The following is an 18,894-nucleotide window of genomic DNA, read 5'->3' on the forward strand; positions in this document are numbered from 1 at the left end:
CCGATTCCCTTCCTTGGAATGTGCTCGCCGTCATTGTACAAAATCTTTTGCAACTCTATAAACCCATTCTCAGCTGATGACATGACTATTGTCCTAGGCTCAGAAATCCCTTTGTTGGCAAGATAATCTGCCACTTTATTGCCCTCCCGGTAAATGTGGTGGACTTGAAAGTCTTGCAATTTATCGATCAAGAATTTGATCCTCGGAATCCACGCATTTAGTCTCCAATTCATGAAGCCATTTTTTATGATCCCATTTAATATAATTTGAGAATCACCCTCATAACTTTCAAAAATCCGAGAGAACATACCAATTTCAACCCTTCTTCTAATGTTGCGATTTTCGCAATGTTATTTGAAGCCACACCCACAGGGCCACAAATGACTCCAACTAAACACCCTTCCTCATCTCTAACAACCGCACCAAACCCGACTAAACCCGGATTACCTCTACTAGCCCATCAAAATTTAACTTTTTCCATCCAGATAGAGGTGGTGTTCATTTAACTTTCATTCTTTCTGAAGACTTGAAACTTTGGATATGGCTACTGATCTACTTCAAGTTCCAAACTAGTTCCATCTCCATATCCCATTTGGTGTAGCATTTGAATCTCCTCCCATTGATCTTGCCAATAATGGTTTCTTCAATAGCCTCTTGGATTTTAGCAAAAAGGACAAAGACCTCTAACTCTTCCTCCCTAAATATCCTTTCGTTCCTCTCTTTCCACACATGCCATACTAACATAGATGGACTAACAATCCATAAGCTTCCCCATTTAGAGCTTTTGCCACCCGTTGGCCAAGCAAAGATGAAGTCTTTGAAGCACTGATTACGCACCATCTGAATTTGGAGCTTTGCCAAAAGCCAATCCCAACACTGCTTTGTGTACAAACAACCGTACAACAGATGTTTTGATGTTTCTTCATCTTGCTTGCAAAGTGAACATCTGCTAGGCCCTACTATACCTATGGTTTTAAGTCTATTACTTGTTAGTATCCTGCCATGCAAGGCAATCCAAAGGAAGGCACCGGCTTTAGGCCATATTCTTTTATCCCAACACAATACTGTCGACCAATTACTGTCTATTTGTCGCTTTCTTTGCAGTTCATACCCCAGATTCACTCTATATTTTTCTGATTTTGCTGCATTCCACACTAAAGAATCATTTTCATATGTTACAAAAGTCTTTCTGCTTTTAAGTATTTCATCCAACTTCAAATTATTCTCGCTCAACCAATCTCCTACTCATTTCCATGAGATTGGAACATTAGGGGAGTGGAAAGATTCAACATAATCTGCCACATAAACTCCCATATTTACCTCAATTCAACTAATCCAATCATTGTCATTTATAATATCTACCAATGCAACCTCCCCATTCCAAGAGTCCCTCCAAAACTTGGCTTTTTTCCCATTGCCAATTCTCCAAGTGAGGTGATCTGTGATAATCTTCCTACTCTCCCATACAAATTTCCAAATCGGAGAACCTCCAACCGAATTAGCCACTGTGAATATCCTTTCTGGATCACTTGAGTCCAAATATTTCGCAGCCATAACCTTGCACCAACCCTTTTGAGGGGCATTATACATTTTCCAAGCTAGTTTGCCCCCAAGTGCTAAATTCTGAAGTTTCATTTTCCTAAGACCTGCCCCGCCATCCTCCTTGAGCAGGCAGGCAGTATCCCAATTGATAAGAGGGATTTTTTTTGCCTCTTTCGACCCTTCCCAAAGAAATTTTTTAAGCATACCATCTAAAGCAGATATTGCCTTGCAGGACAATCTATAACATGACATGTAATAAATCAGTACTGCAGATAATACAGACTTAATCATCTGAATGTGCCCTGCCTGAGAGAGCCATTTATTCATCCATGCCGCTAACTTGATTTTGCACTTGTCAACTACATCCCAAATTTTATTGTCCAACCTTCTTGCGAACAGAGGAACTCCAAGGTATTTGATAGGAAAACTGCCTTGACCAAACTGAAGGATGCCAGATATTTTCGATTGAAGTCTCCTGCTTGTGTTGAGAAAGTAAATCATGGATTTCTACCTGTTCATGCACTGCCCAGAAACCTTTTCATAATCAACTAAGACCTCCTTTATGGTATAAGCTTCCTTCTCTGAGGCTTCTCCAAACAAAATAGTATCATCCACAAATTGTGAATGAGATATCGGATCTAGGGAAGTTGAGATGGAAACCCCTTTCCATAAGCCTTTCCCCACCTTGTTTGTAATACTCCTTCCTAATACTTCAGCCATAAGCACAAACAAGAAAGGCGACAGGGGATCTCCTTGTCGAAGCCCATTAGTAGCAGGGAAAAAACCACTGTCAGACCCATTCACTATGATAGAGAAGCTAACATAAGAGATGCAATGACTAATACATTTCAACCAAATATTATCAAAACCAAATCTTCTAAGGACCACCATAAGAAAGATCCATACAATGAGATCATATGCCTTGGACACATCTAATTTAACAATCATACCTTTGAGCCTGGAGGAGTGCATAGAGTGTATAGTTTCAACAGCCAAAATAATGCTATCTGTGATCTCTCGCCCTGGGGTGAATCCATGTTGATTGGGTGAAATAATCTTCATCAGAATTGGTTTCAACCTGTTCACCATCACCTTGGATAATATTTTGTATATGGAATTGCATAATGAGATTGGTCAGTAATCAACTATGGAAGAGCAATCCAATTTCTTAGAAATAAGGGCGATGTTGGTATGATTAATTTCCTTCACAAATCTACCCTGCTTTGTAAAATTCTCCAAAATTTTTAGAATATCATGCCCCAAGAACCCCCAACATTTCTGATAAAATTCCATTGTGAACCCATCAAGGCCAGGAGCCTTGTTTGGGTGTAGTTCAAACACCGCTTTTTTAACCTCCTCTAGAGAGAAAGGGCAGCATAAAGATTTATTATCCACGTCTGAAACTTCTTTATGAATAACATCCGTCATAAGATGAGGAGGATTGTCACTACTACCATCCCCCAACAATTCTTTGAAGAAATTCACTGCCACTTCCTCTATAGTCTCCAGTGAAGAATGCCGATTACCTTCTTTATCCAAAATCGAGTCAATGCGATTTCTGCTCCTTTTCGCCTTCACTGATGCATGGAAAAAATTTGTGTTAGCATCACCTTCTTTAATCCACAACTCTCTAGACTTGTCCCCCCAAAACAATTCTTCTCTCCGAATTAACTTTGCCAATTCCTCCTTGAGAGCTTTCTCTTTATAATACTCTTCATTGGACATCCCAAAAGAGATGATAATATTATTTAATGAAGCTAATTCTTCCTCTACTCACTCCCTTTCAGCAAAAATATTTTTAAAAATGTCTATGTTCCAGACTTTAATCTTTTCCTTTAAATATTTCAATCTTTTAGTAAAGGTAAAAGATGGGAATCGAAAAAAATATTGCTTTCACACCATCGTTCAAGATGTGATAAAAAATCCTTATCTCTCCACCACATACTCAAAAATTTGAAGCTACTCTTACCTTTGGATGGAGCATCACTCAATTTTAACTCTACAGGAAAATGACCTGACAAGGATACAGGGAGAATAGACGCCTCAACCTGATAGGAAGACTCTAACCAATAACTTCCAATAAAGTGTCTGTCCAATATTTCTAAAGTGTGTGTGAAATTTGCCCTGCGGTTAGTCCATGTGAATAAACCATTCTTCGGGACAACATCCATCAAATGATTTTGAACAACAAAGTCCCGGAAGTCTTCCATCACCTTGTTAGAAATCCTCAAACCTCCCTTTTTCTTGTCTAAGTCAAGCAATGCATTAAAGTCTCCAGCCACAACTAATCTTTCATTATTCAATAAAAGAATTTTTTCAGAAAGAACGCTCCAAACATGGACCTTTTCCATAGTTTTTGTTGGCCCATATACATTGAATAATGGAAATTCCATATTCTCCTTAAAGTAAACCACATAACACATCATCCGATTCTCAGCTTTCTCTAACAGGGTAACTTTGACTAAAGTTGGATTCCAAATGATACCGAGACCTCCCGCTGCACCATTGGCTGCTTGAAAAATGCCCTCCCACCCTCTACAATATTTCATAAAACTAGTCGACTGCTCTAAACTAAGTTTAGTTTCTTGTAAGATGATGATTTTGCTACTACTTCTACAAAGCGCTTGTTTTACCAAGCGTCTTTTGTTAGGGGCAGATAGACCCTTGACGTTCCACGTGGTAATCTTCATTTCTTGTCGAGGGAGAGGCCTTCTCCCCTGGCTTTTTGCACAAAGTCAAACACACTGACTAATCCCTTCTGTTTAGCTCTGTCTTCCCTTTTTTTATGATTACTCCTTCTACCCCGACAACCTTTTGCTTTCCCAAGCAGAGCGTTGGCCGATTGACTTATACATCTCGGATCCACATTCTCGAGGGCATCTACAAGGAACAGCTCTTCTTCGAAGTCCTTGTCTAATTCAAACTCCATATCAGATAAGCCTTTGCACGAATAGTTGCTTCGTGGGGGTGACAAAACTTCTTTCCCCTCCTTTATTATTGATGCATCCTGCCTGAGAAAATCCTCACCACCTCCAGTCTCCCTATTAGCGATGATATTTAGATCTGCTTCCAGAGGGGCTTCCCCAGTTTTAGACAAGGGCACCTTATCTAGATGCTGGTTCAGAGAATTTGCTTCTTGAAAATTTACAATTGAGCTCGTAACCGTTTTCGTCGACTGGACCGATTTAGGCCTCCATTTTGTGAAGGATGCCTATATGGATTTCTTGCTTTCCTAACAAACATCTTGCAATCTTCTTGACCATAAAATTTACTCTCGCATCTAGAACAACAACGTATCTCTTTTTCGACTTCCACCTATTGACGCCATAACCCATTCGACACTCTCAACAATATGGAGTCCGGGACACGTCTCACAACCCCTATCCTCAATCTTGCATATTTGCATAGATCTTCTTCATCATTAAAATCTATCTCCAAAACCGTTCCTAGCATTCTGCCAATCTTTTCCAGGAAAACCTCACCCCAATACTCGATCGGAAGACTATATAATCAAATCCATAATGGGCTTGAATAGACCGCCAATGGAGTAGGATCAAAATTCAGAATCCAAGGCTGAATATACATTGCATGCATTTCTGCAAACCAGTTTTCTTGATTGAGAATACGGTCTCTTTCCGACCCTTTTTCAAACAACACCACAAAAAATCTTTTTGGCATAAACTTGATAACGACTCGGTCCCCCATTTCTCTTCAACCCATGATCTAATTTCTTTTCTTGACCAGTTGATGCCGAGGATCCTAGCGATAACAGCGTGATCAGCCCAAAACTTATGATCTTCCTCCATTTCTTCCGTGAGATCCACCACTATCTCGCCATTTTCTGCAAACTTACTTCCATCCACCCTCCCAAGTTCCTCTGATCTGCCTTCCAAAATCTTTTTTGAGTAGAGTGAAAGTTCAATTTTAATCAAATATTTTAAATTGATTTTAAATTTTTAATAACTTGATTTAAAAAATAAGAAGTTATACTCCATTAAAAATATGAAGTCTAGAGAATTATCTTCTATTAAGACAAAAAAGTTTATCATACAAGGAGATTCCGCCACAAAATCTTAGTCTTGGCACATACTATTAAATTAGGTTACAAAAAGATAGGAGTTCTTAAATATTTAACTGTTTTAATGTTTTAAATGATAAAACTAATTTAAAAGATATCTATTGAAAACATAAAAAGTACCAAACAATTGAAAAGAATGGATACCTTTTCAACACATCTTTTTCTTTAGAGTTCTATTTGTAATATTATGTTAGAACATCTTCAAGATTCATCTTATGAAACATCATCAAATAACCTATTTAATTGAAAAAATAACTACTTACTCATGTCTGGGATCCCAAACAATTAGATTTGGTACAACATTTTTTTCTTCTTTTACCTCTTTTGCACAAAAAATTCTATTAATCTTATAAAATAATATAATCAAAATGTCAAGATCTAAATAATCAACAATAAGAGATATATAATAAAAAAAGATACAAGTCTATGATAAAAATCCGATCTTCTAAGTAGAGACAACATGTGTCATTTCTTAAATGATCTTTATCAATCTTCTCAATGACACAATTCTATGGTCCTTAAAAGAAAGAGAATGAGCAAAGGGGTTACCACATATCTTAGAATTTGATGAGGTCCAAGCCAATTCCACATGTAATTAGTGGAAGAACATCTTACAACCCAAACAAGGAGGATTTATGAAATGCTAAAATAGATTTTAAAACTCCCCACAAATGTCCAACTTCCCATTCATTTATTCCATGATCTTTTTGGATGTGGAGGGAAAAGGATGTACCATAAACAAAGTAAGATTAATTATTTGGTAAGAAGACACATTTAATAGGGAAGCCAAGAGCACAACCTCTACGAAGAAAGTGAATTGCTTTTGTTGCAATAACAAGGTACAACAAAATGACCTTGTCTAAGGTACAACAAAATGACCTTGTCTAATATATTTTGTAATGAAATATCCTCACTCAATTATCCATTGAACTAAACATCTATAAACATGATCATCACCATTCTATTGAATTTCTTAACACTTTATTATATCATGTACATTTTCTCAAAGTCTTACAAAGCCACACACTTTTTTGACCAAAAATTTAAACCAAGTGCATATCTTTCTATGTATCAACATATCATCAATATTATATCCACTTTAAAGTACATGGTCCAAGTTTTAGAAATTATCATAAGGAGCAACCTATATGATCTCTAAGAAAACCATTTAGAATGAATATATTGCACATTTAAAAGACTGATGGGACTTGAGTTTTTTATCAAGAACTTATCACCTTCTTTTGGATTTCTATTAACATGATATCCTAAATACACTGAACTATTACCTTGCATAGTTGTAAAATATAAGAACGAATCAAGTCTTGTGTGTCTTTCTAGAATTTAACAAAAAATCTATAAAATTCAAATGAATTCTCTATTTTAAAAGAAAGCTCATTACAAAAGTTATTTCATTAAATCATAAATAACTCTTAAAAGAAGCAACATCTTTCATGTATGATTGATAATATATTAATTAAATTAGTGAAATCTACTAAGTTATTCACCAAAATTTTCTCATTAAGACTCTCCCTTGTACTAAAAATTTATAATGATTCATTTTATGAAGAAAAACACATCAACACGGTTGTATAAGATAACATGGTCAAATAAGAATATAGATAAATGTGTTTTTACCAATCCAAATGCTAAGATGTTCATATCATGATAAAAATAATCATTTGTGATGGACTTGACTTTAGTCAAAATTATTAAGCAATTATAGTCATTGTTAATTTCATAATTGTATGATGGCAATCGTCAAATTTTTTAAAAAATGTGATTACAATTGTTTTAGATAGAACAAAAAACAAAATCATGTATGGTTTGAAATATTTCAAGTGCTCCAAATTCACAACTTTTAGTTACTAAGTACTCTTTGGCTTCTCTTCAATGTCTTGTAACTCATGTTTATTAATACCTTTAAGAGAGGTCATTGTATACATGTCCTCCTTAGAGTTTTCTTACAAAATTGGTTGAATTGATATTATGATGATTTAACCTATGAGAAATAAAGGATTTGTAGTGTGATTAGAGAACTATGAGAATATTTGTAGGACTTGTGTGGTGTATGGATATTGTTGTTTGGACAAGAGAAGTCCCTCAAGGCCTTTAGAAAGTACTAAAATATTATAATATTTCTGAAGAAATATTACTTGAGGAGAAGGTCCTTCACTCTTTTGGATTTTTTTATCATTTTAAGTTTCTTTGGTTAGATATTATTCTATTTAATTATGTATGTTATCTTCTCTCTAATTTGGCTATACATGCTTCCTTTTATGTTATTTGCACTTGATAGTACTAGAATTTGAACAAAGGGATTTCCCCCCTATATTTTACATAATGAACAAGAAATAAATTAATCAACTCATATTTAAATTGAGTACTACTTATGTTGTTAAGTTATGTAGTACGCTATCTACTATAATCATAGATCAACATATATCTTTTTATCATAATCCTACTACACAAATAACTAGCAATTTTCAACATCACCATATATGCTTCATATAAAAACCACCAATTAGAAGTATAAGAAAGGTTTAACAATTTATCAAGTATCATTGAGCTAAATTAATCCTATATATATATTTTGAGATTCTCTTTAACACACTTATAAAATTTTTAATGATATGTTAACTTTATCAATTAATCTCATCAACATGAAATAGAAAATGCAGAATAAACAAACAACACAACCACAAAATGAACACCAAATTTTATACATGGAAAAACCAAATGGGAAAAAATACGGAGAGGGTTAACCCTCAAAGATAATATAATCAGTTATATGGTATTTACAAAATGGGGTGGCTCACTATCGGATGGCTCACTGCTAGATTACAAAGCGACGACTCATTGTCGAAATGCTCACTACAATAGAAAATAAATGAACTGAGGAAAATTGCATCTCCTAATGCATGAGGTCAGTTCCAATATAAGCTCAAATATCAACTCATAGAAGCTCACAGTAGATCCAGTAAAGGATCTCTCCAACTTGTTCACAACTACTTGCAATAGATCCGGTAAAGGATTACTGCACCAATGTCTGCACTCAGTCACTCCAACTACTTGCAATAGATCCGGTGAAGGATTACTACAACAATACTACTGCTCTCTTGTCCACAAAGTTGTCATTCACACACTTCTTACTCTCTCTTTCTCTCTCTCACATTCACACCTTACAACTCACACACATATTCTATTGTCCCACACACTTGCTTCACTGAATACCATACATATGCATACTATACATATATATCGGTAAGCACATACCCCAATATAATATGTCATCCAAGCACAAAAGATATACAATAAAATATTGCTTGAATCAACATGCTACCAAAATATACTTCGATCAAGGAAAAGGGTAACTAAGTCGGCCTTCATAGATCTTCTACACACTTCCTTCACATGCTTCAATTATTAGAATAAAACAGGGGTCTACGAGATTCATAGATATAAACCCATAAGCACAAACTCCAAGAAAAGTGACTCCTAACTTCAAGATATAGATGTCATAGATTCCAGAACATAGAACCATAAACCATAGTGAAATATAATCATTCAACAGATACAATTGATACCAAATTTGGATACAACTATGATAAGCAAAACACAAGATTTAGAGAAGATGATCTTCAATCATACATGCCTTATAGCTTCATATCACATACACACCTATCTTCCATTGTTTCTTAACATCACATAAATACCTATCTTTCATTGTTACTCAAACTGCAATACCGAAATGACTTCTAGTGCCATAAAAATAACACACCACATTTGGTCCAACCAGATAAATGGATTTGACATCAATGACAACATTCACACAAATCTAACAATAAAAATATTTTTTGTCTAATAAACAAAATCTTGATGAAAGAGAAAATAAGCGATACCCATAAAGTAGAAATAGGGCATATATATTCATTTCTCATGTTCTCCCTTAGAGAAAAGCAATGTGGATCTTTAATCTATGAAAAAATTAGTAGCATAACACCATGCAAAATAACACCTTAGCATCAACACTCTTCTTCTAACAATATTGTGCCTCCTATAGACACTACCTAATAAAATCCACCTATTTCTCCAAGTCCTATACCAACTCTAGACCAATAATTACTCTATTATATATCTAATCACACCTCAAAGGTCTATTATACAATGTCTGAAAAGGTGCCATACCTAAATAACTGTGGTGCCCATCATTGTAGGCAAACTCAACAAGGTACACGTACTCCTCACATCTAGACTAGTGATCCATCATGTATATACATAATGTATCATTTAAAACCTGTTCCAACCTCTATGTTTATCCATTTATCTTGAGATGGTAAGTTGAATTGAAGTTGAGTTGTGTGCCCAACACATGTTGTAATGAAGTCCAAAAAGTTGAAGTGAAGAGTGAATCCCTATCTCAATGATATTGCGAGGGATTCTATGATTTTAACAATATCATCTAAGAACACCCTCACTACCACTAGAGCTATATATGTAGTTAGAACTGGTGAGAAAATGGGCCACCTTGGTAAACTTGTCAACCATCACCTTGATGGCATCATGACATTGAGATGACAAGGATAGATCAACTATAAAGTCCATCAAGATAGTGTCTCATTTCCACTCTAGGATGTCATGTGGGTAAATAAGTCTTGTTGGATGTTGATGCTTTGTCTTGAATCTTTTACACTCAAGGTATCAAGTCACATACTCTGCAATATCACATCTCATCTCAAACCAACGATACAACTATCAAACATCGGCATGCATCTTCTTCATCCCTAGATGTGCTACATATGGTGCTCTAGATGTGTCTCTAACAATATAATTGTACATATATATTCTATTATAGGTACATAGATGTGACCTCTATGATATAATAATCTAGATGAATCCAAGGAGAACCCCGTGAAGTTAGCATTAAGGCCCCCCTATGTTATTGCAGGTCCTACTATACCTCACAATACCACTCATCCTCTATTAAGTGTTGAAGAATCCAACTCCTGAAATTTGTGCTCAAGGTCATGGAATTAAGCTCATGTTGTCTCCTACTCAATGCATCCATTACCATGTTCTCCTTCCCTTTTACAACATGTACATCAAAGTCATACTTACATAGGAAATCCATCCAACACCTTTGATGAGTTAAAATTTGATTGTGTGAAGATATACTAAAGACTGTGATGATTTGAATGAAGCTAAAAAAATTGGCCTAATACGAAATGTCTTTGTTGAACTAGGACGCGAAATAATATTATCAACTCCAAATCATGAGCAGGGTCATTCAACTCATGGGTTTTCATATTTCACAACTCATATATGATCACTCTACCCTCCTGCATAAGCACTACACCTAATCCATCTAAGGAGACATCAATGCATATCATGAAATCTACTAAAAGATTTGGTATTTCTAGAATAGGAACACTAGTGAGATGCTCCTTGAGGACCTATAAGTCCCTCTCACACTACTCTACCCACTCAAACTTCTCTCGTTTCCATTAAAGGGAAGTGATAGTATGAGCAACCCTGAAAGTTCCCTCAATAAATCTATGATAATAACTTGCCAATCCCATGAAGAATCTAACCTCTACCACATTGGTAGGTACTAATAAATCTATAATGGCTCCAATCTTTGATGGATCTATAGAGATACCATCACTAGAAATTATGTTGCCTAGATACCAAATCTATGAACAAAAGAAGACACACTTCAACAAGCTACCATATAATTGTTTCTCTCAAACACTGCAATACCTACTGCAAGTGCTCCTCATGCTCCTCCTCTATCCATGAGTTTATTAAAATATTTTCAAGGAACACTATCAGAAATTGATCTAAGAATGTATGTAATACTTCATTCATGAGACTCGTGAATGTTGTAGGATAATTCATCAAATTGAAGCATATCACTATAAACTCATAATTACCATATCTAGTCTGAAATGTAGTCTTCAAAATATTTGCATCTACAATTCTCAATTGATGGTATCTCGACTTGGGGTATATCTTCAAAAATACTCTAAAGTCTTGCAATTGGTTAAATAAGTCATCGATATGGATAAGAGGGTAGCAATTCTTGATGGTTACCTTATTCAACTACATATAATCTATTCATAGACACAAGGATCCATCCTTCTTAATGAAGAAAATAGGTGTACCCCAAGATGAGATGCTAGAACAATTGTGACCCTTAAAAAAATCCTCTAACTTCAACTTGATCTTACTAAGCTCATGAGAGGTTATCTTGTATGGTACTCTTGGATATTGGCTCAACTCTTAGTGCAAAGTCTATGTGAAAATAAATCTCTTGTTGTGGTGGCATGCCTAGTAGCTTGAAAGGAAACACATCTATAGACTTCATAGGAATGGGATGATCATCCAATGATTTCTATCTCCTCAATATTATCATTGATAATGATGGAAAATAATTGACACCCCTTTTGCATGCATCACTTCAACTGCATAGCAAATATCATGTGAAGGGATAAAAGCCTTTGTATTCTTGTTATCTCTATTAGTGCCTAATGATCATCTACACAATTTCCTTTCAGTGAAATAGCCAAACCCTCAGAATATAAGATAGCCACATCTGGACTAATCATAGGCCCCCACTAGAGGACCTCTCATTGGGATCAACTGAAGGTACAAATATCCTATTGGACACCCTATCTCTCACCAAACTGCCTCAATACTCACTTTGACAATTGTCACTTAATGATGTGTACCGTGTGACCAATCAGTTACTATGTCTTCTAACAATAAGGCATATGAGTTACATCATATTACCAACCCTCGCATCTCCTTCGTGGTCTTCATGTGAATGTCACAAGCTCATCCAACTCATGCCCCCAAAATGGTGTATTACCCAACTCTCAATGGGTAACTACTCCTATATAATAAAACATGTATGGTAAGTGAGGCCCCCAAGATTTATTTGCAACTAGTCTAGTGACAAGAATGTGCTTTCATGCCCAAAAATGTAATAAGGTCACACAAGACCCAATGCTACAACCAAATATATAAGCCACTTAGTGTAGCTAATGATATAAGGTAACTAGAATACAAGGACCCCAAGCATACATAGTACCATATGCCACCGTGTGCTAAAGAACTCTACCCCACCAAATGGGAATTTTTTTATTGTTTTCTAAAAATACTAGATAGATAACTACTACTAAAACCATCAGTAATGCCTCAAATTGATCTATCATAGTCTCTAGTCGAATACCATAGTCCTTAATACCTAGATCCTTGATAAAAAATAAATAGCTGAAAGAACTCTCACCTCTATTGAGTTGTAAATCACTCACTTGCCATAAATCAAGATCCTAAGGATCCTCTAGACATACATGAGTGATAGTCACCTCGCTAGTAGGAAGGTGAAACAAGATCGTCTCATAACACCACCACTCAGCTAGTGGAGTCATCATCCCCATGCCTAAATATGAGGCATATAGGTGATGTGATATCAACTCCTAGGAACACTCACTCAACATCAATGCATCAACATGTTTCTCTTGTCAATACAAAAGTGTCAAAACCTCCTACACCAAAACATGCAAATTGTCAGCTACATTTGTTTAAACATCTAAACATATCCAATACGATATATTTTTTGACTTTACTAGTCAATTCTAATGCTTGACCGATCAACTACAAAGCACAAATCACATGTGACACTTTAACTTTCATTTGCAGCCTTCAAAAATAATTGTCTCTCTTGAATCATTATTTGTCTCCGTATATGTCATTTGCAACATTTTAGCCAAAGCAATGCAATAAATATTGTTCCACCCATTAGCCATGTTTATAAACTTGATAAATTTTGAACTATTTGCATCAAAATCTTTGAACTAGGAACCTCATAGCTGACAATATCTCCAATCATTTGTAAATGCTAGTTCTCTTGTCATCTTGAAGTAGAAAATCCATCATTTAAATTAAAACTATTAGAAGTCACAATTTAGCCTTTTGGTGGGATGTTTCTAGTGATATTTTTTGTAATGTGATAAATTTTTAAGTCAAGATGTATTTCGATTGATGAGATATATTAAAACTTCAATTTTTCACCAGTCAAAACTACATAAATAATTAAATCAAAAGTTTTATTCAATTTAAATGGAATTGACTTTATGAGTTTTGGTCATAATGAAATTATTACCAATATGATCAGATTTCATGAGAAAATATTGATCTAGTTAGAAGTTACACCAATTTTTTGTTTGATTGCATTATTAGATTTGATAGATAATTTTTATCAAGTATTTGCGAGGCGAAATTGATGCTTTTCAAGTTACAAAATTTGGGTTGGTATGTGTTAGGATCCTTAACACCCATTTGCAATCTTGGTTGGTAACTCATCTCCAAGCAATGAAGGCATAGGAGGCAAAATAAGTGCTATAAGCTGTAAAGGTTGTTGATAGTCCCCATTGAAGTTTGTGAGTTGGTTATGAATCGCTCTTCAAGATTCAATGATAAAGAGAAATTGAATAATCATCATTAATTTTATAAATTTGTGAATGAAGTTGTGAAATGAGTCGTCAAAACAAGCTGAATGTTGTTGGCTTCCTCATGCAACTTGCCAATTCATCCCCAACTGCTGACAATAAAGCAACGCCTAGTTTAATTGATAATTTTATACAAGTTCTTAATTTCTGTCAAAAAAATGTTGATGACAAGGTATGATAATGTATGGTATGGCATAGAAGATTGACTATGCTTCTACCAACGAAGTACAAGGGGAAAAAAAGTAAGTGAAATATTGGGAAATGCTTGGCTATTGTTAGTAAAAGCTAAGTGAAATTATAGAAAAGGCATTATTCAAATATTGGCAACCTATAAAAAACTCTTGAGTCATCCTTGGAAATTATTAGAAGAGATATCAAAATAGATCCAATAACAAATAATTTTAATTATTTATTAATATTTCGTTCTTGTATATTAATTAAATGATTTTTAATTATTTAATTAATTTATTTTTCATTTATTCTTTTAATTCATTATTATTGAATAACTATTTTGAATTATTTAATCTGTTAGTTAATCTTCTATAATTAGATAAATTATTTTAGTTTTGATCTCGCATATGTTGCTTGGATAGATATCATAAATACGTCTATCTAAAAGATTCTAATAGATATCACTTTTGAGGCACCTATCTATCATAAGTAATAATTTTAATATAAGTACCTCAAGACTAATATCACTTGGCATCTCTAAGATAAATATATCTAAGACATTTTATTTACTATTATAATAAATGACAAGTTGCTAAAATAATAATTATGAAAATTATAAGAAAAAAATTCAATAATATTCTTATTATTTATTTTTTAAATATTCCTGTACATTATTAGTTTGAAAATTAAATAGGAAGTACATGAAAGTGACAATTTCCAATCAAACCAAATAAAACCTTAGATAGATCTCACAAAGGAATCGAACATAAGAAAATAAGGTGGGCATTTAAAATAACAATACCAATTGGAAAGTTCAATGTGAATTTTATTTGCACAAAAGGTATCTATTTCCATAGCATATAGTTAGCAAAGATGATTGGATGAGATGGATGAATGTGTGCCTCAATTTATAGATTTTTGAAAGAGGCAAGGAATGGTGGAGATGTGATGGAAGATGATGGAGGATAGATGAGAGGACTTCCCTAGAATTGAGGAGAGTGTGAGATTTTGCCAAGATCAAGAGGCAATGGAAAGCACAAAGAAGAGAGACAAAATAGATGATAGGAATAAACTATATTCTATCAAGATGAAAATATAGATCAACTGGATCATCAAGCGTTCGTTACATACAATGAATATGAGCCTGCTTATATAGGCAAGGCTATATGGATATGTGAGCACACAAACATGACATGTGGCTCAATAAGAAACAAGGGTAGGTAGGAAATAGGTGTGGGTAGGTAGGAGAAACAATATAATATTCCACATGAGGTGGATCACCCATTGAATGTGGAGTGTAACAACAAGATCAACACCATAAAAGGTGGAAATTCTCCTACACACACTATCCCAATGTGGCACAAACACCCAAGTGTCTCATACCCAAACTACTATGAAATGCATGTACCTAAGTAAACTTAAGTAAAGTGTAATAATATCCATGATGAATATTTATTTACACCAACAGAGAGAATGGAGGGTTGTGATGGACATTGTCAAAATATGAAGAGATATGATACACTTAACACAAAATGTTAAGTAGTTGCAAGCGTGAGGGATGTGGGGGATAAGTGTACATAGGACTCCTTTATTCTTGAAATTTGGTGGAAAGAATATAGTCATTATTATTACGCCAAAGGCGTATTACACTCATATAATGGATGTACAAATATGAGTTAATAAAAATTAGAATCATTAAATTTGACATGTTTGTGACACTTAAATGCATTTTACTAAAGAAAATCTCCTCTCAACTACCACTCACTTTGAGTTTAAATTTGACGTGTATGTGACACTTAAATTCATGAAAAGTAAACAAATATATTTATTTATTTTATCCTCTTAACTACCACTCACTTTGAGTTTAACTATTAATCAATTCTCTATCTCCATCATACTAGTTATGCCGAGAGGCGTATTACAAAATATTTCAACTACAATTTCAACATCAATTAGATAGCTTTAGATTGTCAAACATTTTTTCTATTTGTCAGGAATGTTATATAGGAATCAAAGTATCTCACATCACTCAAGGTCTTCTATGCACTAGATGCCGACAAGAGAGAGGTATTCATAGATTTTCAGCTTCAAATAATATAGATCTCAGGCCGCAACCAGAGGAGCTTGAAAAAATAACTCAAGTAGAAGAAATTTTGATGGCATGTGTCAGCCCAATACTACAAATTATGATAACTCAATGATGAGCAGTGAGTACCAAACTGGTACTGAGAGGGGGGGGGGGTGAATCAGTACATACACAAAATCTTTTCCTGAACCGATTTGACTGCAAACAGTGAACTTGACTGACAATCACTAACACCAGTCTGAACCAGATTACTACCAGTTAAACATAATGCGACTGTGAAAGACATAAACCAACAACACTTAGCTTTCCATACAACCTACTCCCTCATTTCCACTTTATCCTTATACATAAACATATATTCTATCATCTGAGATACAATAATCTACTAGATCAACATGATTCACCACTAAATAGGAAATAATGAAACATCACATGAAAGAGGTATCACACATGACACACATATTTTTCACATGGAAACCCAACTGGGAAAAACCATGGTGGGGATGATTACCCACAAGGTGTTTTTGAACTCTTTAGAAGTCCGCTTTGTTAGGAGCTTAGTTTGGTTAAAGACTGTTACAATAGGTTCTGTTAGGAACTGATCCTATTAGGGGATGGCTAGAATACTCGGTTAAGGGTTAAACCCTGTTAAAGGTTACCTTGTTAGAGGATTTTATGAACTCAATGGCTTTGAGTCACTCTATTAAAGGATTTACAACAAGTTGATTAAAGCTACCCTGTTAAGGGGTTTTCCAACTGTTGAAGTGGTTAGAGATCAACAGGTATTACAATGATATGGTAATAGCACTCAATGCCAATGCAGATCCGCTTTAGTTTCTTCTTTCTGCACACATACTCTGCAGGTATCAATTCTCTTATCTAGTTTGGCAAGAATCACGTATCTCTGCACTTAGATACGCACACAACATTTGCCAACAACTTCAACATGAAACACAACATCGACCTTATAGGAAACAGATAGGTTGGTAGCATAAGCCCTAAACCCTAAACATTTAGGTTGAGCAATTCAGTCAGTTCAATCCTGACCATTGAACACTTTACATTTCAATACAACAGTCTTAAACATATCTCAAGACATTCTCCATCATCCATTCTTCACCGCTTCATGGAGGCGATAACCCATCACGCGTTCTCCACCGTTTACAGAGACTACACACATTCCCGAGGTAGATAGGATCAATCTCGTTCATGCAAGATCCTTCATGCACATGAGGCTGAAGTGGCAACATGATCCGATCTCTATTACAATGCTAACTCATCACACAATGTCATCGATTGAATCACACAGGCTTGAAACACTTCAACTGGAAACCTTGAGGCTGAGACTACCAATCGGTAGTCATACCATATTAAACCTTGATAGAACACATTCCATATGCCAATTTACATTTCAACATACCGGTTTACAACATTATATCGATTCTCTTTGTCCGTTGCTTAACTTTAATAAACCGGTTCACTCTTAAGTATATTATTGGTTCACTCTTCAGCATATTGACACCAATGACAACACAATATCATTATGTGACCATACACTGCACACATGCCGACAATCTCCCCCTTTGGCATTGATGGCAATATACAAAGATATCTCTCATTCTGCATCACATCTGCACCCTAATACTACATATATCTTCTCTGCTTCACATCTTCTCCCCCTTTGACAACAATGCCAAAGTGGAGGCACGAGCTTCCCTGTTCCACTATGCTCCTCCTCCTGAGGAGTAGCATCCTTCAACACATCAATCCTGAAAAGATATATCAAAATAAGATCTTACTGATGTGGAGCACAAACCTTTAGTTTACCTCTTGAAGGGGCAACACCCCTAATTTACCTCTCAAATAGGTAAATGTAGCCTTCGATAAAGGCTTGGTGAACATGTTTGCTAACTGCTCCTTACTAGAAACATGTTCCAATACCACCTCTTTGTTCTGAACCTTTTCCCTCAAGAAATGATACTTGAGTTCAAAGTGCTTGGTTTTAGCATGTAAAACCGGATTCTTGGAAATGTTAATTGCACTTGTATTGTCACAAAATATACTTACCGGTTCAGATACAGGAACTTTGAAGCCATTCAATACACACTTCATCCAAATAGTCTGGGTGCAGTTCATAAAAGCTGCAACATACTCCACTTCTATTGTCGACTAAGAGATACAACTCTGCCTTTTACTCATCCATGAGACTAGTCTACTGCCAAGAAAGAATGCACCACCGGTTGTGCTCTTTCGGTCATCCACATTACCAGCCCAATTAGCATCTGTGAACACTCTTAGATTGAAATCATCATTGTATTGATACCATAATCCATAGTCAATAGTTCCCTTAAGATATCTAAGAATCCACTTGACTGCTACCAAGTGGGATTCTCTTGCGTTTTTCTGGAACCGAGCGGTAATCCCCACTGCATGTGCAATGTCTGATCTACTATGCACTACATAATGCAACATACCAATCATTGATCGGTAATCCTTCTCATTTACCA

The sequence above is a fragment of the Cryptomeria japonica genome, chromosome 8 (genome assembly GCF_030272615.1).
Source record: "Cryptomeria japonica chromosome 8, Sugi_1.0, whole genome shotgun sequence".
In the NCBI taxonomy this organism is placed as follows: Eukaryota; Viridiplantae; Streptophyta; class Pinopsida; order Cupressales; family Cupressaceae; genus Cryptomeria; species Cryptomeria japonica.